The 25,866-nt window shown below is 43.0% G+C and overlaps 1 pseudogene; it reads left to right on the top strand.

The window, feature by feature from the left end:
* Positions 1-24,160: 24,160 nt before the first annotated feature.
* LOC124723737 lies at positions 24,161-24,278 on the top strand (annotated as a pseudogene).
* The last annotated feature ends 1,588 nt before the right edge of the window (positions 24,279-25,866 follow it).

The following is a 25,866-nucleotide window of genomic DNA, read 5'->3' as shown; positions in this document are numbered from 1 at the left end:
CTGTAAGATCAATTCTTATGTTACTTCTTCTGTACTGACAAGAAAATATTCGGTGCCTACTTTCACCCTGTCAGGACCACCTCTCATTATATGTTGTGGTCAATTCCGCACTACATATGGGTGCCAGGGTACTTTTGATTAGATAGTGTATATGTTGAAAAACCGTACTACAAATCGATTCAATGGTATGGATCAATGATATAGCGAATTACCTCCATTTTGTTTCTCGTGTATTGCTGTGACTTGTGCAACGTTCCAGTGTTTAGATACAGATCTCAGATCTTTCGTCGAGTGACCAGTTAAATACGGTTGCTAACACTAGAGATAATTCATAAGCACACTCTGGGAGGAACGTAACTGCTGTACTTTCTGAACTGGAAGACTTTGCCACAAGTCGGGCATATTCGAAAATACAACCGGCAACTTGTTATGATCCTTAATAGATTCGCAAATAAATGAAGTCGCCAATACTACCGCCGCTGATCAGAAAGCGGTAACACATCCATATGAGGATTGATTTACAATAGCACGAAACATTAATTTAAATCCTGTTTTAGCCTCACCTAAGTGTTTACGGTTGGAGGACACTGGCGATTTAACTATTAGGGTGGAATAAATACTTGAATCGAAAATTATGATTTGCTAATAACATTCATTTATTAGTTAATGAATGACATATGGAAAATATATTTTTTAGACATTGACTTTATAACAGAAACCAAGGAGAAAATTATTCATTAATACGAACTAGTATCGCCACCAGCGTATTGCTGCACAGTGCTGGCTGAATTAATGTTCTGGTACTTTCAGAGCTAGCAAATTAGTTCAATTTTGGTTCGCTTTAACAAATTAAAACAGAAAAGAACATGACCTGAATGCATAACGTATCTATGAACGGAAGAAGAAGGAAATAAGCATTTTAGCATGATCTCAAAAAAATTATTCATAATTTCAAGGGTGATACACGAGTGGTGCTTACTCATACGAGGGTTGGAATTTAAATAGTGGCAACTATTTATTCACAACCGATACAAAAGAGTTACATGTTTGCACCTGTTAGTGTCCTTCAAAGTAGTCACCTGCGTTGTGTAGAACCCATTGCCAGCGATGTGGAAAGCGTAGTATACCGTAAAAGAGCCTGTTCAGTTGATGGTGCGAATGGAGCGGTCTGCTGCCTGTCGAATCTCTGGAACAGTTCTGTACCGAATACCACGAAGTGGTTCCTTCATCTTCGGAAACAAGTCAAAGTAACAAGGACTTAAGTCCGGGGAGTACGCTGGATGGTACAGTACTTCCCAGTCCCATCGGCCGAACAGAGCAGCCACAGCTTGCGCTGTATGCGCCCTCGCATTGTCGTGCAGAATGATGGGTGGGTTGCGCAGAAAGTGTCGCCGTTTCTTTCGTAAAGCTGGTCGCAGGTGATGGTCCAAAAACGGACAGTAATATTGTGCGTTGACGGTCTGCCGTGGAGCAACGTAATGCGTTAGGATAACACCATCACAGTCGTACACGAGAATCACCATAACTTTCACCATACTGGGGCTGTGACGCACTTCCGACTATCGCGGCGACCCATAATGACCCCATTCGTTGGATTGGCGTTTCAGTTTTGGCTCGTACGATGTAGCCCATGTCTCATCCAGTGTTAGGATACGGCGTAAGAAAGCCTCTCCTTCGCGCTCATAGCGCTCCAAGTGCGTCTGGGCAGCGTCTTAACGCATCCATTTCTGCATTTCCGTCAAGTTGGCTCTGAGCACTATGGGACTTAACATCTATGGTCATCAGTCCCCTAGAACTTAGAACTACCTAAACCTAACTAACCTAAGGACATCACACAACACCCAGTCATCACGAGGCAGAGAAAATCCCTGACCCCGCCGGGAATCGAACCCGGGAAGCCGGGCGCGGGAAGCGAGAACGCTACCGCACGACCACGAGCTGCGGACTTCCGTCAAGTCATTCGGAACCCATTGTGATGCAATTTTTCGCGTGTCCAGGCGTTCCTTCAGGATCTGAATCACAGTAGTATGCCCTAATCCGGTTTCGTGGGCGAGCTCACGTATCGTATGGCGTCGATCACTCCACTAACGCGGCAACAGCATGCACTTCTACAGACACGCTAGGACGACCTGCCAGATGCCTGTCTTCCGCAGTTTGCAGACCTTCGTTGAAGGCTTTTACCCAACGTGCCACTGTTCTGTACGGCAATGGCGATTCCCCGCACGCCTCTTGTAGTCCTTGATGACACTGTCGTGCTGTACGACCTCTGGCACATTCAATCTTGATCCAAACCAGTTGTCCCTGCTTCGAAAACATAGTGACACCGTTACGTTAGACCGCTCTCTCAAAAGTGATTGTGTTCCCCTCGATTGTGCGCACGCCGGTGACGTGGGACGGCGAGTCCATTTGTCCGGAGGTAAGGTAGGTATGTCAACAACGTGTGCTATCAGCGACAATAGTAGATTCCATTGTATGGTGCCTCCACAGCAGTGTTGCCAGCATTTAAGTTCCAACGTACGTAGTTTCCACCAAATCAACAAGACAGGAAAAGAAGTATGCAAACAGTTGCATGAAGCGCTACAGTAATCGATTATTGAGAGCTACTCATTCAAATTAAACCCTCTGTACTCAAACAGATGAAATTCTTGTCGCCGGTTGATCGCATTGCATTGCGGGATAACTGTGTCTGCAATGAATCGTCGTGACGTCGCAAGCAATAGTGCTACCTGGCGTAGGGCAGGCTGCTGTGGCTATCGCCATGGGGCTCAGTTGTCCTCTCAGACACCATCGCGAATAAGCTAGTGAACTGTTAAACGAAAGTCTGGCCACTTGTCATAAGGCTGAAATCCAAATCTGGTCATCAAAGTCGCGGCGATCCTGGAATAGCGCACAGGGAAAAGTCTCCATTGAGTCCCACAGGAAGATCTCCACACCACAGTGACGCTGCTCAGCGCACGGTCCAACGACAGGATGAAACGGTAGTTCCCGCAACTGGTCACTCAGATCCCTTGGGACAGGTTAGGAACCTAGGAAGCTTCCACCTATCCATATTCCTGTGCTTTCCTTCGGTATTATCTGAACTGGACACTCAGCTCACCTCTCCAGCGGAACGCTTTCGAAATGCCCGAACGTCGGACTGGGATGGCAGGGATGACTTGTGTTTACTTCTGCCGGTGCGGTTAACTCTATTTCTGAACTGCCTTTAGCGTGCCTGTGAAAGGCTGATTCTTTGTCGAAATCTGGAGACTGCTGCAAACTGAAGGTAAAACATACATATAGTCTTGTAAACTCAAGTAATGACAGGTTTCCCCAGTCCCAGAACTGTGTTGAAATAAAGTGCATTGCCGCCCCTGGTTGCTCGCTTAGTCCAGCGTGAAAAAGAAAAATTGGTCATCTGAATCGAAAGAGAGAATGAAAGTTATAGGCAAGACGTATGCAAAACATTATTGAAATAGGAGTAAAGAATGTGAGAGGACTACCTGACACAAGCCAACGACTCAGAACTAGACTTTATTAACGGACTAAGATGTTCACTATCCCAAGGGAATGTACTTACAAAGCACTCAAGTTGGCCGTATTGTAGATTGTAATGCATTCCACATCTTTTCAGAACACTATGGCAACACCAAACAATGAACTTTGTTTAACATCACGTCAACGTCGAAGTCGTTAGAGATAAAACTGAATCTCGGAATGGACGCGGATAAGGTTGGATCTTTGTCGTGGTGTTGTTTGTGGAAACTTCCTGTTATTTGCCTTACATGAATTAGAGTAATCATAGCTAAACTAAATGAGGAATTGGGAAATCGAGATTCTCTCTTCCCAGTGTCCTGTGTCGTATCTGGAAACACAGGTACCCTAAAAAGCCTGTGAACTATGTTACTGTGGGAGAAATAAAACTCAGTTGGGAAACAGGAAAATGTTATTGAGTTTGATGACGTTATTACAGATGTAGTTCATATATGACGGCATGTGAAACGACCATACACAAAAGTAAGGAAAATAGGTTAGGGATATATAGAAAAGCGTTTATGTCTGACGCTAGGAGATTCTTGTGGAGTAAGCCGGCCACTATGTCCGAGCGGTTCTAGGCGCTTCAGTCTGGAGCCGCGCTGCTGCTACTGTCGCAGGTTCGAATCCTGCCTCAGGCATGGATGTGTGTGATGTCCTTAAGTTAGTTAGGTTTAAGTTGTTCTAAGTCTAGGGTACTAAAGACCTCAGACGTTAAGTCCTATAGTGCTCAGAGCCATATGAACCTTTTTTTTTTTTTGAGTAAATACTGAATCCAAGCCCTAACAACAACAAATCTTGCAGCATTTTATATCGATACTTCGAACGTAGGGGACCAAAGCAAAAATTACCAATTGGACACTAAAAAAGGTCCGTTACTATTAGAAGCCAGTATCATTAGTGATTGTGAGGCAGAAAAGTTGTCTGTTTCCTACTCGCGTAAACATAACCTGGGGATTGCAAAGATTAGCTTCTACTTTCGTGTCATTCAACTGTTCTGCTAAGAGAGCTACCTGTTTCACCACAACGAAGGAATTTTGTTTGATTATCCAGGTTACTCAGGCAATCGTGATAAAATGTTTTACTTCTGTCATTGCAGAGAATGCAAGATATTTTTACAGATTCTTCGGAGTTTTCAGAATGGATGTATGGCATTAAAGGTCAAAGTGGCAATACAGTTCTGGAAGGATCAAAAAGTATGGAAATTTGGAGGGGATATTTGATGAGTTTCTAAATGTTGGAGACAAAAGTGCAGAAATGGAACAACAACAGACTCAATCAAATTATAAAAAACAACAAAATTTCAGGGAGAAATGGCATAACACCTGAATTGTTTAAGAAGGGAGGTATAAAAATTGCAAAATAAATACACAAACTTGTTATGAACGTCTGGAATGAAGAAAGAATGGCAGTTGGGTGGACAGAAGAGATAATAATACCAATTCATAAAAAGGGTGACAAACAACAATGCAGAAACTACAGAGGCATCTCATTAATTAGCACTGCCTTTAAAGTGCTCTCCAAGATCGTCGAGAAAAAATTAGAACCATAATCAAAAGAAATAATAAACGATAAACAAGCGGGATTTATGAAGATTCGTTCAACTAGTTACCAGACATTCATACTGAAAGAAGCCATATCCAAATATTGGGGGTAAAGTAAAACAATGGCAAAATTATTTGTTGATTTTAAGAAAGACTATGACAGTATACCGAGATATAAGTAGTGGGAGAAAATGCAGAGATACGGAATGACGAAGAAGATTATAAATCTTGTGAATGTGATACTGAAAGGCTCGAAAGGGGTAGTGAAAGTGGATGGAGAATATTCCAAGGCGTTTGACACCCCTCTCTTCAACATTCTAATACAGGAAGCGCTGGACGCAGCAAGTGAAGCAAAAGAGGGAAGTAACATAGGACAAAAAAAATGTACTGGCCTTTGCAGATGACGGAGCACTAATCGCTGAAAATCTGGACGACCTTAAAATACTGGCAAAAAGACTCTTTCAAAAAGCAAAGGAAGCTGGATCAGAAGTAAATGATAAGAAAACAAAATTCGTGAGGGTAGAAAGAAACTACAGAACAAAAAGACGGGAAATTCTGCAGATCGATAACCACGTGTTTGAATAAGTAGATGTGATGAAATAGATTGGAGTAGTAGTAAACAACAAAAATGATGAGAAGCAAGAAATAGAAGCGTGGATCAAAGCTGCATCCAGAGCATCGTACACACTCAAAAAACTACTGTCATCCAAAATTTTTTCAAGAGGAACCAAAGTAAGAATATATAAAACCATAATCAGACCACTATTACTGCATGAGGCAGAAATAAGGAGAATTGATAAATACACGGAGAGAAAGATAAAAGTTTTTGAAAAGAAAAGCCTGTGAAAGAGATTTGGACTAGTCTATGAGGGAGGAGAATGGCGAAGAGGAAATAACAGGGAGCTTAGGGAGCTATACAATGAAGCAGATGTAGTTACGGAAGCCAAGACAAGTAGGCTACGATGGGCCGGCCACGTCTATATAAGAAAGAAGCGATCTTCACTGAAAGACGTCTCAGAGAATAAACCGGATGGACTAAGACCTCTAGACAGGCCGAAAATGAGATGGAGAAACCAGGTTTCCAAGGATCTTCAGGTACTGGGAATGAGGAAAGAAGATACCGAAGGAGAAGGCTACTTGACGAGGCGAAAAACCGATTGCTGTTTGTGGGGTCAGGAGAATAAGGAGTAAGTTTGGTTATAGAACCCATATCGTCGCTCACCGAAGCAACATTAAATGATAGATTAAACCGTAGTTAATTTGGTAATGAAGACGTTATGTCACTTAATGGCTAGAAAACTTTGGATTCTGTACGACCATGAATCTATGGATTCATTTGTCATACTAGGAGGCACTATAGTTCTCGGATAGTCTTATTACCAGAGAGGTTTCTTGGGGAATATTGTTTCAATGAATTTCGTCTCCACGCCGGAAAGATTCAATGCATCGCAAACAAGCCTTAGTTTACCAAGGTAGCCTACACAAGTCAGTATTTATCTACTTCATTAAATTATCAGCAAGAATTCGTGGATCTGATGCTACGAAACTCGATAAAACGTTGTTTCCGAATAATCGGTCACACAAAGGTTGGAGAAATACTAAGCTCGTGACACGTAGCGAAACCTGATTATTTCAATGAAATCTGAACAAGGTATCAATAACCATGCATGTATGGATTCGTTACACTCAATGCAATTAGGAAGATGTAATTAAAGTGGGATCATATGGATAGACAAAGAAAGGACACAACCAGATTGCGAAGTACAAAACATTATTTCCGATAAAATTGTTTCAGTGAGAATCGTAAGCATGCATACAGGAATTCGTAAGTTGTGCGCTCTATAATACAAAAAATCTTGAACTGTAAGACTCAGATTCGAAAACACATGGGGAACACGTCACACAAAGTTGGTTTCAAGCTACGAGTAATATAATACGAAAACAAGAAACCAACAGAATCTCTCTTCAATATCATGAGGGAAGATCGCTGAAAGATATTAGAAGAAAAAATAATAAGTGGAATTTTGGACTACAAGGGGACAGTATGGTGAACCATCACTTATGATGCCCACAAAAAAGTCGGCTAAATCAGATAAGTTCATTCACGACGAACACCGCAGAAAATAAACCGTCTGTGAAGACAATGTCAGTGAACACTCATATAGAAATATGGAATACTAAACGTTGCAACAGTTAAAATTTTAAGTCAGTGCTGACTGGTAAAGGACAAAACATATGTTCGAGATAGTAGATAATACCGCAGTTTAATAATACCGAAAGTGCGAGCCTCAATAAAAACTGTGGCACAGAAGAATATACAGTAAGTGCAGCAATAAAATTGTTAAGAACCAACGAAGCGGCTAAGTGGTACGTGTGCTGGCAACGAAACGGTGTCGCAACTGAATGTCAACAAGGGTGGGCGGGAGTACAAACAAGTTATGAACACATTTTATCACTCTATGCAAGAGGGAAGCCAAGAACAACTGATTCAGCACTTCGACAACAATGTGAAACAGACAGAACGTGTCCCTGGAATGAGGCTAAAAGTAGTAGTAGAGGTGACATAAATCATAGGGTACTTTCCAATTACGTGTTTGACCTCCTTTTGCCCTATGTAGTGCAGCAACTCGAGGTGACAGGGACTTAACAAGTCTTTGGAAGTCCCCAGCAGAAATATTGAACCATGCTGCTACTATATTCGTCCACAATTGTCAAACTGTTGCCGGTGCAGGGTGTTGGGTACGAACTGCCCTCTCGATTATGCCACATAAATGTTCCATGGGATCTATGTCGGGCGATCTGTGTGAGCAAATCATTCGATCGAATTTTACAGAATGTTCTTCAAACCAGTCGTGAGTAATTATGGCCGAGTCACATCGTTATTTGGGAAAATGTAGTTCATGAATGCATATGGTCTCCAGACAGTCGGACATAACCATGCAGTCAATGATCAGTTCAGTTGGACAGAGGATTCGGTTTATTCCATATAAGTTCAGCTCACATCGTAATGCAACCACCACCATTTTGCAGAGTGATTTGTTCAAAACGTGGTTCCATGCCTTCGTGAGATGTACACCACACTCGGACCCTACCATAAACTCTTACCGACTGAAAACGAGACTCATGCGTCATGCCACTGTTTTCAGTCGTCTACGGTCCAGCTCACATGGTCACAAGCCAAGAAAGGCGCTGCAGGTGATGTCGTGCTGTAAGCAAAGGCACTCACGTTGGTCGTCTGCTGCCATAGCCCATTAACGTCAATTTTCGCCGCATTGTCCTAACGGATACATTCGTTTTACGTCCCACTTGATTTCTGCAGTTATTTCACGCAGTGTTGCTTGTCTGTTAGCAGTGAAAACTCTGAGAAAATGACGCTGCTCACGGTTGTTAAGTGAAGGCTGTCGGCGACTTTGTTGTCTGACGTCAGAGGTAACTCCTGAAGTTAGGTATTCTCGCCACACTTTTCACACTGTGTATCTCGGAATATTGACTTTATTAACGACTTCCGAAATTTAAAGTTCCACGCGTCTAGATCCAAATACCATTTCGCGTCAGGGTCTAATGATTCTTGTTGTGCGGCCATAACCTCGACGGGCACCTTTTCAGATGAATCATATGAGTACAAAGGCAACCCTCCCCATGCACTGTCCTTTTGTACTTTGTGTACACGATACTACCACCATCTGTATATGTGCATATCGCTATACCATGACTTTTGTGACTTCGCTGTAAAACACTATAGGGAAATTTATTAAGAAGTGGTAGACATCTACGTTAATGGAGATAAATGGAAATATATAGCGTCTCACTCAAATATTATATTTTAACGTTTTTTAAGTGATAGGCTGTTATCAACTAAGACATATAGGTCCGTTTCATATCTTAGCTTAAAACTTCCGTCTGGCAGTTTGTTTTTCCTCCTTTGCAGAGTACCAAGGGACAAGTAAGTGAATTGCAGAAATTTCTTCCCCAGAAATACTGGCTTTTTGGTAGAAAGAATTGTTGATACCACAGCGTTTAGTAAATTCGGATAAATGGTTCACAATTTCCTACTACTTAATTATAACTCTACGGGTTAGAACTTCGTGTGCTGGGTGTCCCAGGAGGAATTGTGCTTATTCCGGGATATGACACGAGCGATCACTTCAAGCAAAAAAGCGTAGTAAACGTGGGCTCTAAAATGCATAACTTAACATCAATCAGTGCTTAGTTAGACGAAGACTTTTGTTTCACAGCGTCGAAGATGAAGAAGTGCACATGTCATTTAAGGTATGCATTTTCGAATGCATTATTACTAGACGTTTTTGAATCCAATGGTAGTTCTTGTTATAGTACTGAATGTTAACAATTCCTCCTGGGATACCCATATCTGTTTATATGACACTACAGTTTATTTACCAAATTCGACCTGGAAGGGCCGTATTTATAAAGCCAAAGCGATCTGCACTTATACTCGTTCAATGGAGAGCTTTGTATAGATGGAAAGTTATTGCCACCGTTTGCGGATTGTGTTATGAATCAGCGTCACCGTTCCTGATTGATTACGTTTGTCATATCACAGACGGCACCGGACCTTCCGCCATATTGCTTTCACTTCAGAAATATTTATAGTTCGTCGGGAGTGTTCGAGCTGTACGTGAGAACAAACATGATCCAACATGGTCCTGCGATTGTTTAAAGGCCAGTCACTGAAATAATGTATCGATCACAGTGGTTGTGTGCAAAAAATTTAAGTGTCATTGCTGTGTCATACTTCATTACGCTTTCCAGAAGCAAAAAGTTGGGGCAAGACACCATGAACTAACAAGCTTAAACTGTCTAGTAACAGACTGCATTGTCCCACATGATTAGACTGACAGAAGAATCGAAATACAACGTATACACTATCCATCGTTCTGACAGTATAAATTGTGTTAACTCATACTTCAGAATTGTCTGAATAGTAGACACTAACTATGCTTTGTGCTACGGGACCACTCGTAACTCTGACTGAATTTGGCTAGAATTCTGCGCATAGCATTCTATATACGTGACATCCGTTACTCCGTAAATAAATGCATCATTTCCATAACAGATCGCTACAACTTTCGCGACTACTACGATCCGCGAATTTGACTGTGTCCAGGCCTTGCGTGAGGATTCACAGATGACATTTATTTATTTTCTGTCACTTAAGTCTGACCTGTCGTCTAGTGGCTAGGACACAGCGTGTATTCACAAGATTATCTTGCACATGAACTTGAAATTAAGGTAATTTAGTATTAGTGTTTGTAGAGGGTTGGATAATGGTGTACCTCATAAAATGATCGACATATCACTCCTGGGCAGATACACCCGGTCTACTACTAGTCCCCATCCGAGGCCTAGGACCTCAACAATACTTTGCGCCACTCACTCTCATCTACATTATGTTTTATTTATCATCTACCCTACAGTGTAGAGTTTTCTGTCATTACGTCTACATCTGTCTTAAAATCTAATCTTACTGTCCAATGTACACTTCTCTCATTATCCTACGGTAACTATCACCACACACATTCACTTAAAACCCTAGTTAGAGTTTTACTATTCCAAGTTAATTAGGATACCACGACGTGTGTATGTTCTGCTCTGGATAATGTGGTGGTAGTACTGTTTCGCGTCTGAGATACAGGTTTCACAAGCATTAGTGTTAGCAATTCTAGCTTACTACGTTGCCAATGTAAGTACATTACCCTTACATAAACACCTCCTGATCAAGAACATCTGGACACTCCTATTTAATGCGGCGTTGAGCACTAGATTCCCGAAAGGCGAATCTGCCAGTTTAAAGGGAGGCATGGAGTATTACTTTGCAAGTAGAGAAGCAGTAACAGGAGAATGGGTCAATCAAGAGAACTCAGTGACTTTGAACGTAGACTAATCGTTGGACGTCACTTGAGTAACGTGCCCATTAGGCACATTTATACCCTCCTAAAGCTGCCAAACATGACTGTTGGTGATGTGACTGTCAAGAGTAAATGTGGAGGAACAACCATAGCTAAACTAAGACTGGCAGATTTCATGTACTGACGGAAAGGGACCGTCGAGCGTTGCGAATTGTGGCTATAAGAAATCAGATACCAGAAGGAGGAATCACACGTCAGTTTCGAAGTGTGTAGGCAGCCAAGAAGAATGAGGTACTATGGTGGACTAGCTCCTCTTAACCTAAATATTTCAATAGTCAGTGCTATGTAACGCTTGAGGTGATGTAAAGAGCGATGTCAGTGGACAACGGTTGACTGAAACGAAACACTTGAGATGAATCAGACTATACTATGTGGTAGTCCGATGGAAGGGTTTAGGTTTGTCAAATGGTTGCATCACGTTAGATGGTATCACGTATAGTGCCAACAGTGAAATATGGAAGGGCTGTGTCACGGTATCGAGGTGTTCCTCGAATTTAGGGTGTGGTCCCCTTAATTCGCTTAAGATGACCCTAAATGCAGTGTTGTATGAACACATTTTACAACATCCTTAATTTCTTACACTCGGGAAACAGTCCGGTGGAGATAATTTCTTGTATCAGCATGGCAATGCACCCAGTCATAAAGCAGCAGCTGTGAGGCAATGCTCTGTGGATAATAACATTCCTAAAACTGTAGGCTATGGAACGCCTTCGGGTTGAGTTATGACGTCGACTTCACTCTATAGCCCGGAGACCTGTATCACTACCTACTCTGATTTCGCTTCTTGAGGAGGAATGGGCTATCATTCTTCCATAGACATTCGGACGCCTCATTTAAGGTGCCTGCAACAGAGTTCAAGCCGTAATAAAGGCAAAGGGTAGGCACTCCCCATATTAATGTCCAGTAATAGGGACCCGGATAGTTTTGATTTCTATGCTACGTAAGTTTGTCTTCGTCGCTACTACTGTTGCCTGTTTCGCCACTACCGCCTGCAGAGCCATTCGTCACCTTGTTCGTTGACGCTGGTGCCCTCGACTCCTCAAGTAGTTTTTATGTAACGCTCTAAATATTGTGTCTACACTGTTTGTAAGCTTCCTATATACTATGTATCGATTGTCCGCCGATTTTAGTTTGGCGATTACCACGGGAAGGGAGTAATGGTTACCTGGCTTTCTCTCGTAGCATGCTGCGGAACATGAAGATATTTTGTTTATTTGATGCGTAAATGACAATTATTTGGTGGCACGTGCACATGTGCGTCGCGTAATAGTGCAAATGGCACGTTCGCTGTACAATTTAAGCAAATTCGACGGTGCTATGAACTTATATTCGTTCACATCTGCCGTGTTTCGTTGACTGTGCATCTACGAATACCACTCATTAAATCCTGGTCCCTATTTTGACCGGGCCAGAGGTGTGAATCTTCCTACGCGTCAGTCTGGATGCCTGAAGATGTCGTAATATAATAATGCGAAATTCTACGGAATATTGGATCCCTTGAGCCACTACGACGAATTTCTGGCAAAATACATCAAGCAAGGCCGCAGTCGGGCAAGAAACTGGAAAGCGTTGACAAGTGCGTTATCTGTCAAATGAATCTCAGAGTGAACTACTCTCTGGTTGTTCCAATCATTTCGGGAATGTCATCTTGGAACAGAGAGAAAATAAGGAGAATTATTCCTGATGCTTCTCCAGACTCAAATCGAGCTGGAGAGACAACATTAATTCTGCATTATATTTATTGCCAGTATGGAATTGATAAATACGAAATAAATGAACAGTTTTTGAAATTAGTAGATAGTAATCAAAAAACTGGAGTTGCTACTGGTCATTTATTTCGATCAATGCATGTGAAACTCTGAATTCCTATCGGTGAATGCCGCGGACAGTGTTATGATAGCGGAAGCAATATCATAAGGTCTTACAAAGAGCTCATAAATGGAATCCTCTCGCAAAATTTTCTCTTTGTACTTGACATAGCTGTGGTGTACATGCAACGCGAGTCGTCGCAAACAGGGACTTATTTCGGAGGGATTCTACTGCTTTACAACCTGTTCAATTGCAGTTCACTACGATGAGAAATTCTGAAACAGTGTGATGTAAGTTCTTCACATTCCATGTGTCACTTGGATAAGATAGACATTACTGTTGACTCACTCAGTAAGTTAAATCTCTCAGCTGAAATACGCTTTGTGCTTTGTATTATTAAAGACATTTTCAAGTGTTTAATCATGGCGTCAGTTTTGGTAGCAATTGACTGCAAAAGCAAATTACTACAAGGTGAAAATACTACCATTGACGTTGAGGTAAGGCATTTCGAAAGCTTATTAAATGACTTAAAATATCTTTGCGAAAATTGGGACGCTATTCACACTGAACCTAAGATGTCGCCAGTGTAATTAATACTGATCCTGACTTTCCGCAGGTGTGCACTGACAAGGAACCCCTCTGAGCGAGGTTGCAAAAGGCCAATGATATTTGCGGCATTCGACGCCCTACTTATTGACTACCATGGAACCACAATATTGTCTGCTAATGGGCACAGGGGGCGGAGCTGGAGGTATCAAATGGTCAACACGCCATGACGTTACGGAGCTTAGCTGAAGTGCTTAGTCAACGAGTAACTAACATCAGTGCTAAAATGCTGGTGATGCCGATACAAAGCAAAGTAATGGCAATGACAAACAAAAGCAAACACTGCTTTATGCCTACAACTACAGTTGCCGAAGTTGATATTTCGTTAGAAAGGAGCTGAAAGAGTTTCGCAGAGTGAGGAAGAAGTGGCCGATGAAATATTAGAGTTTCTGCAAGATGAGTCAGTGGAACTTGTTGTGTCGTATACGCTCGTCTGTGCGAACTATGTATCTGAGGAGTCCAATGATGACGATATGTGCTAATAAGTATCGAGCTACGTATTAAATCATCCTTGTCGGACAGGGAGCCACAGATTGCGCCCCAAGTGAAACGTCGTACAGAACGATAACTGTCCAAGGAGCAAGCACTGAAGATACACTGAGGTGAAAAAAGTAATGGGATATCTCCTATATCGTGTCGGACCTCGTTTCAACGGCGTAGTGCAGCAATGTTGCATGGACTAAACAGGTCGTTAGAAATCTCCTGCAAAAATATTGAGCCATGGTGCCTCTATATCCGTCCATAATTGCGAAAGTGTTGCGGATGCAGCATGTTGTGCATGAACTGACGTCTCCATTACGTCCCATAAATGCTAGATCGGATTCATGTCGGGCGATCTGGGTGACCAAACCATTGTCCAGAATTTTATTCAAAGCAATCGCCAACAACTGTGGCCCGGTGACATTACATCGTTGTTTGGGAGCATGAGGTCCATGAATGCCTGCAAATGGTCTCCAAACAGCCAAAGATGACGATTACAATGAATGATCGTTTTGGTTGAACCAGAGGACCCTGTCCATTCCACGTAAACACAATCTACACCATTATGTAGCCACCACCAGCTTGCCCAGTGGTTTGACTGCCATGCAGCCATAATACTTTCTGCTAATGGTCACAATGGAGGTATCAAATGGTCAACACACCTGACCACATCTAGCCAGGCAACGGTATTCAAGTCGTCTAGGTCCAACCGATATGGTCAAGAGGCCAGAGGAGGCGCTATCGTGCTGTTATTAAAGGCAGTCGCGTCGGTCGTCGGCTGCATAACCCATTACCGCCACATTGCATCACTTCGTCCTAACGGATACGTTCGCCGCGTGTCCCACATTGATTTCTGCGGTTGTTTCTCGCAGTGTTACTTGTCTACTAGCACTGACAACTCTAAGCAAACGCCGCTGGTCTCGGTGGTTAACTGAAGCCGTCTGCCACTGCGTATCCGTGGTGATACATAATATCTCGGCACACTCTTGACCCCGTGGATATAGGCATATTGAATTTCCTAACGTTTTCCGAAATGGAATGTCGCATGCGTCTAGCTACAACTATATTTCTGCGTTGAGAGCCTGTGAATTTCAGTCGTGCGGCCACAATCACGTCGGAAACCTTTTCACTCGAATCACCCGAGTGCAAATGACAGCTCCGCCGATGTACTGCCATTTTATACCTTGTGTACGCAACACTACCGCAATATCTATATGTGCATATCGCCTTCCAATGACTTTCGTCACCTCAGTTTTAATACATACGTGGAAGATCATCCGCAGCATAGTCAATAAAACAATTAAGAACAGATTTCGAATCAGTCCGCAGCAACTTGATCGTATAGTGCAGACACAAAAGTACGGATATTCGAGGGAGGGAAAGGTGCACTTGTTACAAAAACTGGTGTTTCGCTTTTCAAGGATGCTCGACAGAATCCGCAGGATGTTCATGATAGTGGTCTACTACGTGATGCACATCATAATTGTGCGCGACATAGATTACAATGTTTTCAAGGGAACCAGATGGGTAACTTCAAATAGCCTACAGAACTGGAAGACACAGGATATTCAAATTTTAAACAAAGCTTCAAATTGACGATGCATAGCAAAATGCGGTCCGAAAATTTGTAGATGCGATTAAGAAACTTATCCCTTTTATCAGTACACAAATTGCTTTCAACTCCGAACAATAGGCATTTGAAGAGGAAATACATATGAAATGAACCTTGCAAATTAGGCGTACCATGAGTTCTATCAAGATCAGTGCAACTATCGTATGAGCACTATTTTTGGCCAACAGCTGGTCAGAATAACCTGCTTCTTCTTCATTCATAATCTGTGTACAAAAATGATACTCTTTTAGAGCGAACTACCTGTTTTGAAAAGTGTGTGACATTGGTAATCGTATGTACTGGAACCGCTGGACTAATTCAGTCTCTGGACGTTTTTTTCCGTGCCTATGAAACATATTATCATGCTACCTGCAGTTACGCCTTCAAGGATAGCCAGTTACACGTTAAGCCCCATGACAGGCTATATTGCATTCGGTTGCTTGCCATCACATTCCATCAGTTCTCATCCCCCCGTTACAACAATATGATTCTATATGCATTTCTTAAGAGTGGATACCTAACTCAACACCCTGCACGCTTTGGAACTCCCAAGGACGTTGTCTTTGATCTTGACGGTGCGAAACTTTGTGACCACTGTGGCGCACCATTTTTCATTCATCGTTCACATGCAAATTAATGGTCTTTTCTTAACATTTCTTGAATGTCGATGATGTCCATTTTGTGAAGTGTATACATGTATCCCATAGAATATTGATTTCTGCACCTCCCGGGCACTCATTTTACCGTCGCCTTCCTGGAGCACATGGTGAGTCATTAGCAGCTAATACTTTTCCTCCCACAGTTGTTAATACAACACTTTCAAATGAGCCTTACTAAAGACTGAACTTCCGACCTCGCACTCAAGTGATTCGTTGTAAGAAGAGGAAATCATTTCATTATGAACTCAGAAATGAAGTGACAGATGTTAATTCAGAAGATTTATTCAAGAGAAATGTTTTATTATGCCGTTGTTGACTATCTACGGTCTAATTTGAAAACCGCGAATGAAACAGTGAAAATTGTTTAATGAAAGAATTGGGTATTGACTGAGATACTCAAAGAAAACTAACGGTTAGTTCACTGAGGCTGTCTAGTTATTTATCAGTGAATACCATGATGTTGTCTCTAGAGATTTATAAAAGTAAATTTAGTATTTGAAACCAATTCACGCTTCAGACGTTGAGTACATTACTTTCGCACCATTAGACTGATTGAAAAAGATGCACGAACTAAAAATATCAAGCCTTTTTTCAAACGAATGTGTAGCTATGCAAATCTTTTACACTCTTCCGTTGACTCTGACTGAACGAGGGTGGTCTAGGAGCACACACGATCCTGTTAAAAATAGTCACAGTTAGCTGACATCGACAACGTCTAACAGGTTTTTGTACCTTGGCAGCTGAATACAAAATGGAAAGAAAATTAGACTTTGATGTCGTGATCCAAACAGCTGCTGAACGAAATCATCGAAAAGCGCCATTAACAGTGTTGTAGTTAAATAAGTTATAATATGTTATCTGTTGCACTACAAACGTGCACCTTACATCATAGCGTACTGATGCCAGCGCACCAAACCGTGTGAGATGCGCCGCGATAGCTGCGCGGTCTGCCCGGCAGATTGTCTACCGAAGTGACGTGGGCTGGACCCCGACGGAGATTCTTCCCGACAGAGGATTGTTAACTGTGTAGTCCTTACGTTCGTATCGTCATAATTTACACTTCCTTATTAAGATTACTATATGGACACATCTCCAAAGCAAGTAATTTTTAAAAAAATCATGTGAACACAATATTACACGTATTACGAAGGTATCCGTCAGGACAGTACGGAGTAAATGTGCTATGCCAACAGACGACCGACGTGAGTGCCTTTGCTAACAGCACGTCATCGCCTGCAGGGTCTTTCTTGGGCTCGTGAGCTATCAGTTTCAACTGGAAAACTGTGGCCTGGTCGGATGAGTCCCGGTTTCAGCTGGTAAGAGTTGATGGTAGGGTTCGAGTGTGGCGCACGCCCCACGAAGCCATGGAACCAAGCTATCGACAAGTCACTGTGCAAGCTGGTGTAGCTTCATAATGGTGTGAGCTGTGTTTACACAGAATAGACTCCGCCCTCTGGTCCGGCTGATCCTATCATTGACTGGAAATGGTTATGTTCGTCTACTTGGAGACCATTTGCTTTCATGGACTTCATGTTTCTAAATAACGATGTGATTAGGACACAATCTCACGTGACTGATTTGAAGAATATTCTGGAAAATTCGATCGAATGATTTGGTCTCCCAGATCTCCCGACATAGATCCCGTCAAACATTTATGTGGCGTAATCGAGAGGGCCGTTGGAGCCCAACACCATGCATCGGCATCACTTTCGCAATTATGGACGGATATAGTGGCAGCATGGTTCAATATTTCTGCTGGGGACTTCCATCGACATGTTCAGTCCATGTCACGTCAAGCTGCTGTACTACACTGGGCAAAAGGAGGTCAAACACGATATTGGGAGGTTTCCTATGACTTATGTCACATCCGTCTATACTGGTTTAATTCAACAGGTATGATCTCAAACGGATTCCAGATTACCATCATGAATGTAAATTTCGATTTTGTTCTTGTCTTTCTCCAACCAAGTTGCTGGAAGTATCGCCCATACCTCTAGGTTGGACATTGCGCAATTTTGTTTCGACAAATTACATTATATCCTTTATTTTTACACAAAGTCCACGAACATACGGGGGATGGACAAAAATATGGAAATACCAAACACACAACACCTAACTTGCCTAATACGGTGTAGGAAATCCGTTGGCACACAAAAGACTTACCACCAGTTATCTCAGGTTGGATAAATACAGGACCTGTACGGTTCTCAAGGAGACATCATACTGTTCTTTTTGCAAAACAGATTTTTTTTGCAAAGAGTGGCAATTTCAGATAACCGTGATGGATATGGGTATCGATCACGCAGCCTTCTCTCCAAAGGCTCAATAATATTGAGATCTGGTGACAGTAGTGGCCAGACGCTCACGCAACATTCTATTGTGGAAGGGACCTGAATAATCGAAGTGGACAAATAAACCTAGGCAGTAATGCGACCTTACAGGGTAACCATGTGGCCCACAGGATACCATGTGTTGAGTGGTACTTAAGATAGGTAAATAAATTAGTGAAATCAATGTGAAGTGAAGTATAAATTAGAAAATAAATGAAAAACTTAGTTTAGTTTAGAAGAATTACACACTGGCAAACAGCGAGCAGAGCTGCAGTGGCAAAGACCGGCGATTGCAAGTCAGCACGTTCAGTAGCTTTTCAACGTGACAGAAGAGGCCATCGCCCTCTCCACATAAGCGGAAGCTGTCGATTCAGCCGTCAGGGCATCGCCCGACCGGCTCACGTGTTTCTCAATTGTCACATGTGATCAAAGGCCCTCGCCTACATTCCAAGAGCCAATGACCGACGTTAAGAAGATTCTTCGAGAAGCTTTTCAACGTGACAGAAGAGGCAATGATCGTGAAGTCGTTCACCTCCAGTGATCTGAAGTAAATAAATACGCGAGACGTAGTGGGGCCGAGAGTAGTTTTCAGTTCCAGTACAGTGCAGTCGGTGCTGAAGACCGCCATGCAGGAAGAGACTACATCGTACACAGAAGCACCAAGTCCGCCGCTGTAATGGAATAGCAAGCAGCAGCCTCGCCGCCAGAAGTTTGAAGGTATTTGAAGACTGATTTTTCGTACCCGGGTGACTTGTGAGGACGAGAAGGAGACGGCCTCACATCAGCAGTCACCTGTGAGCTGGTGATGAAGATAGGACAGCCGAAGACTGGCAGGACGGAGTCCGTTGTTCGAGTCCGGTACACTGGCCTTCCCCCGCCGCGCCGCTCCGCTGGCCGACGCACAATACACGCGGCCGCTTAGAGAAGAGAAACACTGGGACGCCACATCTAAGGTGTCACCATCCGTTTCACGACTTCGTTCTCAATAATGAAACGGGCCACCGTACGATCTGCGTCTCCAGTCAACTGGGCGAAACGGCGACACGAGATACACACCGCCAGGCGTAATCAGACGTCGCCGGCACCCCAGCAGATGGCTTCGCAAACGACACAGCTGCCGCTCTCCCAGCCAGAATAATCCAGTAAGGAAACCATTGTACAAAACTTTCAATAAAAGTAATCTTATGTTAAAATGCTGTTTCATTCTGCCTCATACCCGAGCCAAGGAAGAACCCAACCTGCCCACATGTTGTTAAGAGAGAAAAAGTAATTTATTTGGTGTTTTTCACCCTGACATAATGCTTTAGAATCAAATGCCCTTTGCAGTAATGCTCATCCTGACAACTGACTAGCATCAAAAGAAGAAATCCAGTTACACATGATATTGTTGCCCAAACCTTTACCGAACCCTCACCATGTTTCATTCTTGGGATGGAAACTCGGCCAGAAACTGGAAATAGCGTGAAACAAGACTATTTCTTCCATTTCTCCTAAGTCTGGGTATTCTTTTTTCGGCAACACATTTCCCTGTTATGGGAACTGGCGTCACATGTATTTGGTTTTGCAGTTCCCGATCGTCCTGCCTTTCCCAGCTTAATGAGCTGCCTTCGTGTTGTTTTGGTTCTGTCAGGATTCGCGAGCGCGGCATTCAGTCCTGCAGTGACTTTTGCAGATGTCGTCACGATCCCATCCAATGACCGTATGTCAGCACCACTCAACACACTCTTTCGTCGGCGTTGTGACTCAGCAGACGACTTTTTTCCCATTTTTCCTGTATGCAGTACAGATCTGCGGTATGTCGCCTCTTGAAACACGAAACGCTACGGCTACCTACAAGCGCCAACAATGTGCGGAATAGACTCGCATCTGCTATTATGTTAATGCTTTCATATGCCATTTTTTTCTAACCTCTGTGTATTGTCACTTGAAACTAATGAGCGGACGCTATGTACCCGTCATCTCTGTGAATTAAATCTCCAATCATAGCATTACACGTGCAACAACAGTTGCCGAAGCTGGCATTTCATCAGAAAGGAACCCAAGGAATTTTGCAGAGTGAGATAGTAGTGGCAGAAGAAAAATTTGCGTTTCTGCAAGAAGAGTCAGTGAAATGTGTGGTTCGTAACCGCTCGCCTGTGCGTAGAGTGCAGATGAGCGGTGCAATGATGACGATATGTGCTTAACAAATGAAAGTGATACTGAAACAGGTGTCAAGCCATGTAGGTCATCATGCTTGTCGGCCTGGGAGACACAGATCAGGTCTCCAGTGAAACGTAGTAAAACACAGTCGTTGTCCATGGAGCGGGTAGTAAACCTGATTATACACAAAAAACTAAAAACAAAATGATAGAGAGCGAAGAATTGATTTCGAACAAATCCACAGTAATATGACCGTGTAATACAGTTATTTGTCCATAAATCTATAGATACAATGTGATTAAGACAAGATATATGCATAGCGTAAGAAGTGGCAATTGACCCTGAACAACGAAAAGTGTGAGTACCTCGACATAAGCATAAAAAATTCTCTTAAATTTCGATTAACGCTAAATTTGAAGACAGTCGATTGGTATAAGTTCCTAGGAACTACACCCGCCAGCAACTAAAATTGGAACCACTCTGCTGAAATTGCCGTAGGGAAAATAAAAGGAAGACTGCGTGTTATTAGCAGAACCCTTGCAACATTATGACGAAATAGCGAGTGAGTGTCACCTATAAAACAAACGAGTTCGGGTAGATAAAAGTTTCTCGCAGCCGCCGAATCTTTTCGTGGCATTTCAGTCGGAATTTTCATTTTCTCCCTCGAATGTGAAAATATTTTTCTGTTTCTCACCTACATACTTAATAATGCCGATCGTAATAAAATAAGAGAAATTAGAGCTCTCGCAGAACTATGTGGATGTTTGGTTTTCGCATGTGTCTTACAGTGCATGCATTAACCTTCTGCCAAACACGTAAGTCCGAAACTGCAAAGTAATCATGCAGGTGTAGATTCCCATAATTATATCGCTAAGAATAAATTTTCAGTTGCTGTACAGTGAATTGGGCGATGGAATTCAAAGTTGCATCTTCGTCCACAACACACCATATTTCGTTACTAATAGTCTACTACATCTTCCTCTGCTTCATATGTCAAATCACGGATAAACCAGCAATAAAACAAAGAGCGGATGTGAGTCCACGCAACAGGATTAGTGTTTTACTTTGATAGAAAGTAAATTAGTATTAACTCCACTTAAAGAAGAGCTTGTGAAGCACACTTTTCAACCGTACGCCATCTGTTGTTGAGTAACATAAAGCTAGTAGTCCAAAGAGCGGGTCGGCTATTTGCGCAATGACGCAGCTACTGACGTTCCAGATGGGTATATCATTCTACTTTCCTTTAAGGAAGCTGCGATGTAGATAACACATCATTTAAAACTCTGTCCCCGAACATCCTCACGTTAAAGGAGATTTATATTCTCGAATCCTTGCCGACTGCAGCAAGCTGCAATAGAAATAGGCGTAGTGAGAGAGCATTAGAGCGGAAGGTCCGCGGCCGGATGTGATAAGACTACAGGAACAGCCAGGAACGGCGACAGACGGGAACACAGTAGCGGCATTGCACGTTGCACGACGCCCGCATGCGGTGAAGATGACCTTCCTTTTGTGGAAATTTCACGTCTCTGTCAAATGCAGACAATCTGATGAATATTTTCACGGCAAACACAAACGTCTTGGGTTCTTCGAGACTGCAGTTCGTATGAAATACATTCTTGATTTAAAAGCGTATTTTCATATGTATCATGCTTTGCTGTGCTCCAGAACCTTTCCTTCTGATCTGAACTACAGTCAACTCAAGTTTCAGAGTAAAGCTATAATAAGAGTGCGTCATATTACTAACATACGCGTGCGTCGTCATTGTTCAGTTGCTAGCCCTTACACGATACTTCCACATTATCCCTACACGGTCCCAAGACGTGCAGAGGACACCTGGTAAATAATAGTGTGAATGACAAATCATGCCCAGATGTGTATCACATACGCGTTACCGGAACAAACGTGTGAAACAATGTGTTCCATCTCCCCGCGTCTACAGCTAACAGAGCCCAATGATGATTGTCGTCAGAGAGCATTATGATGAGGACGATCAGTGGAACGATTGAGTATGTAATATTTGACGTGAAAACATCGTGTTTAGTGTCTATTTTAATTCACGGCATCGTTGCCACATTAATTACAAGTGTAAAAAATGTGGTAAGTGTCTTAGATTACTATCGTTGTTTCGTCCCGCAACCGTTGTTGAAAGTGGAACACATGGTCGTCCATTAAGCACAGAAACGGTTCGTCTTCTAATGTTATTTGCTACACTGTGACAGGGGAACACGATGAGTAACCTCCCACACCACCCGAAACGCACATGAAACGACAGTACATTAAGGCCAAGCTCCTTCCATTGACACGCAGTAAGTTACATGGTACGGTGGTGAGATCACGCAGACGAGATATCGTGCCCAAGGAAACACCATCTGTGCTCCATACCATGTCCGAATATCGGTGTCGTTGTCAACAGCTTATCTCCACCCTCCTCAAGCAAGACTGACGTCATGTGTGAGGATATTCTCCAACATGTCAGATTGTCCAACATTCTGGGCGGCAACATCTCATCTGTAAAGAAGCGCCTTGATACGAAAGTCGTCCACTCTTGCTTCATTTCGAGTCAAGGCAGTACAGAAAAACCTCCTAGGTTCTAAAGCATTGTTTGCTCCCCATGTCCAAGAAGGCCGAACTGGACCACTGCCTTTCTCTGCAATTGGCAAGAGATCCACTTTTTGAGGTCGGAAGGAAACTGAGGAGCATTCACTCCGAAATATGACGTACCTGGTGTGACGAACACTCAGTCACACATGCGCACTTCACCAGTACCTATTAATAACCTGATTTAATCGTATTGAAAATGTCTGGAAGTATTTGGAACAGTGAATGAAACTTGGCAGTTCACATCCCCACAGTTTTTAGCTATTTGTTGTCTAATCATGAACGAAAGGCTACAGCTAGATATGACACACCTCAAGAAAATTATAGACTCTCTCCGTCGCTAAATCGAGAGCGCTCTCAGGACTACAGGGAACGAGAGACGTTATTCCCGTGATGTCCACTGGTGGTAAGTCGGTTTTTGTTGAGTGTATTGTCTAATATTATGCGAACTCCAGGACTACGTCGCATCTACTTCAAGGTTTGAAACGTTCAATCACAGATCACTTAAATCTGGTACGAAGGCTATCGCGCTGCTGGGTAAATTCCTGCTTGGTGTTGCTGTTTCTACTACTCGGAAACGAGAAACACTCAGGTTATCACATCATTTCCCCAGCAACGAGCAATAAGCGACACCTTCTAATTACGTGTTTGTGAATACTTCCGTTTGGTTGGGCGAAATCTCATATGATGCATGCATCAGCAACAGCATCCTTGTAGCCATCGATGTGGCAACAGGCGGATATAAATTGAGAAATGAAATATTTCAGCTGAACTTACAGGATTTTTTCTTAATGAATACATCAGGAGTGAGTGTATATAACGAAGCTACGTCGTGTAGTCATCCGAAGTATTTTACAGTTTTATAAGAATTGAGTATCTCTGTAAGAAATGATGGCCAAGAACACTACATTTAGTCAGCTACTTCAAGAAAGTAAATATAAAGGCTGCCAACGGCCTTGCCGCAGTGGTAACACCGGTTCCCGTCGGATCACCGAAGTTCAGCGCTGTCGGGCTAGGCTAGCACTTGGATGGGTGACCATCCGGTCTGCTGAGCGCTGTTGGCAAGCGGGATGCACTCAGCCCTTGTGAGACAAACTGAGGAGCTACTTGATTGAGAAGTAGCGGCTCCGGTCTCGGAAACTGACATGCTGCCGGTAGAGCGATGTGCTGATCACATGCCCCTCCACATCCGCATCGAGTAACGCCTGTGGGCTGACGATGACAAGGCGGCCGGTCGCTACCTTTGGGCCTTCATGGCCTGTGTGGGAGTAGTTTAATTTAGTTTAGTTTTTAACATAAAGGCCTTCGGGATCTGTTGAAGGTACTGCAGCATGGCCTCACACACACAGAGTGGGCTGGAACGTCTGGACGACCGGTAGTGTGAACAGTCGATCCCATCCAGGCTGGGCTGGTGAACTCCGAACGCCTCATGTAGGACTTATTTCCAGTTGAGAGATGTGGAGACGTGCAGTGCTGGGTCGAGCAGGATTGCTCGAAGTAGCGCCTGGATCTCTTCAGCGAGAAGTATGATGCGTTGATAAAGAAATATCATACCTACGCCATCGGCACTGTAGTCAGGTAGTTCTTAGGATTGTGTAACCTTCGAGGGCAGAGACCAGTACTAGGGTTTGTCATTTGGCATATGGTGACGGCAGAAATTTTCACTCTGACAAAGTTCGCTTCCATGGAAGCGGTGTCGCTGTTGTCAAGATTCAGTGGGCTTCCATAGACACTGAATGGTGGAAGACTTCTCATAAAAAAATAACATTCGTCCTATCTGCCTGAGATGCCTTTACCATTACATCATCAATTGAGGCGAAACGCAAGTCTGTCCCCTTTACTCCATTACTAACAAACATATAGAAATTTTATGCAATATTATCTATTCTGTACGGCATGTAAAGGAAATGAAAAAGTCCATATTATTTCGTAATATTCGTTTTCATCACAAACTCATGGACCACCGGTATGCAGTCATAAGCATTGATGAGTCTCTCGTGTACAAGGGGTTAAGGACGACGCATTACAACCACGTCCAGTTGACTTTGCTGCCGTAGAATCCCTTGCTGATCAGGTAATTGTGGATCTCAAGCCAATTTACCTGCGAGTCCCGAAGTAAAGTATAGTCGTATGCCATTATTGACTTGGAAATCCCGAAGGGCATCTTCAGCCAACTGATTTGTTAAACTCGTTTTCTGCCCTTCACACATGTAGGCACCTTCCCTACACGAAGTTTGAGCGATGTGTGTCGTTTATGTGTAACTGATGTAACAGTTTAGATGACTGTAATGGGTGTGGAAGTGTGGTGTCATGTATGTGTTGGATGATGATGAGAGAAAGGAGAGGATGAAACCTGGTGCCGGCACATAGCCTACTTCTCTCAGGTACCACAAACTGGGCCGCCGAGCTTAATGTCCACATCCTGCAGACGGATCGCCATCAACATTGTCTCGTACATACACTTTACAAGTCGTTTGGAATTTAATCCCTGATACTGGCGTAAATCCGGTAACCTGTTGCTTTACACCACCACCCCTTCTGTCTGAAACGAGGTGCAGAGTACTGGAAGAAGAAACGAGCGAAGGAAATCATAAAACAATCTACGGCAAATTAAGAACAATTTTAGCATGGTTCCTGCAAGAATGGTAGGGT

This window comes from Schistocerca piceifrons, chromosome X, assembly GCF_021461385.2.
Source record: "Schistocerca piceifrons isolate TAMUIC-IGC-003096 chromosome X, iqSchPice1.1, whole genome shotgun sequence".
Classification (NCBI taxonomy): Eukaryota; Metazoa; Arthropoda; class Insecta; order Orthoptera; family Acrididae; genus Schistocerca; species Schistocerca piceifrons.
The sequence above is the reverse complement of the archived record's forward strand: the minus strand, read 5'-3'. Positions and strand labels throughout refer to the sequence as shown.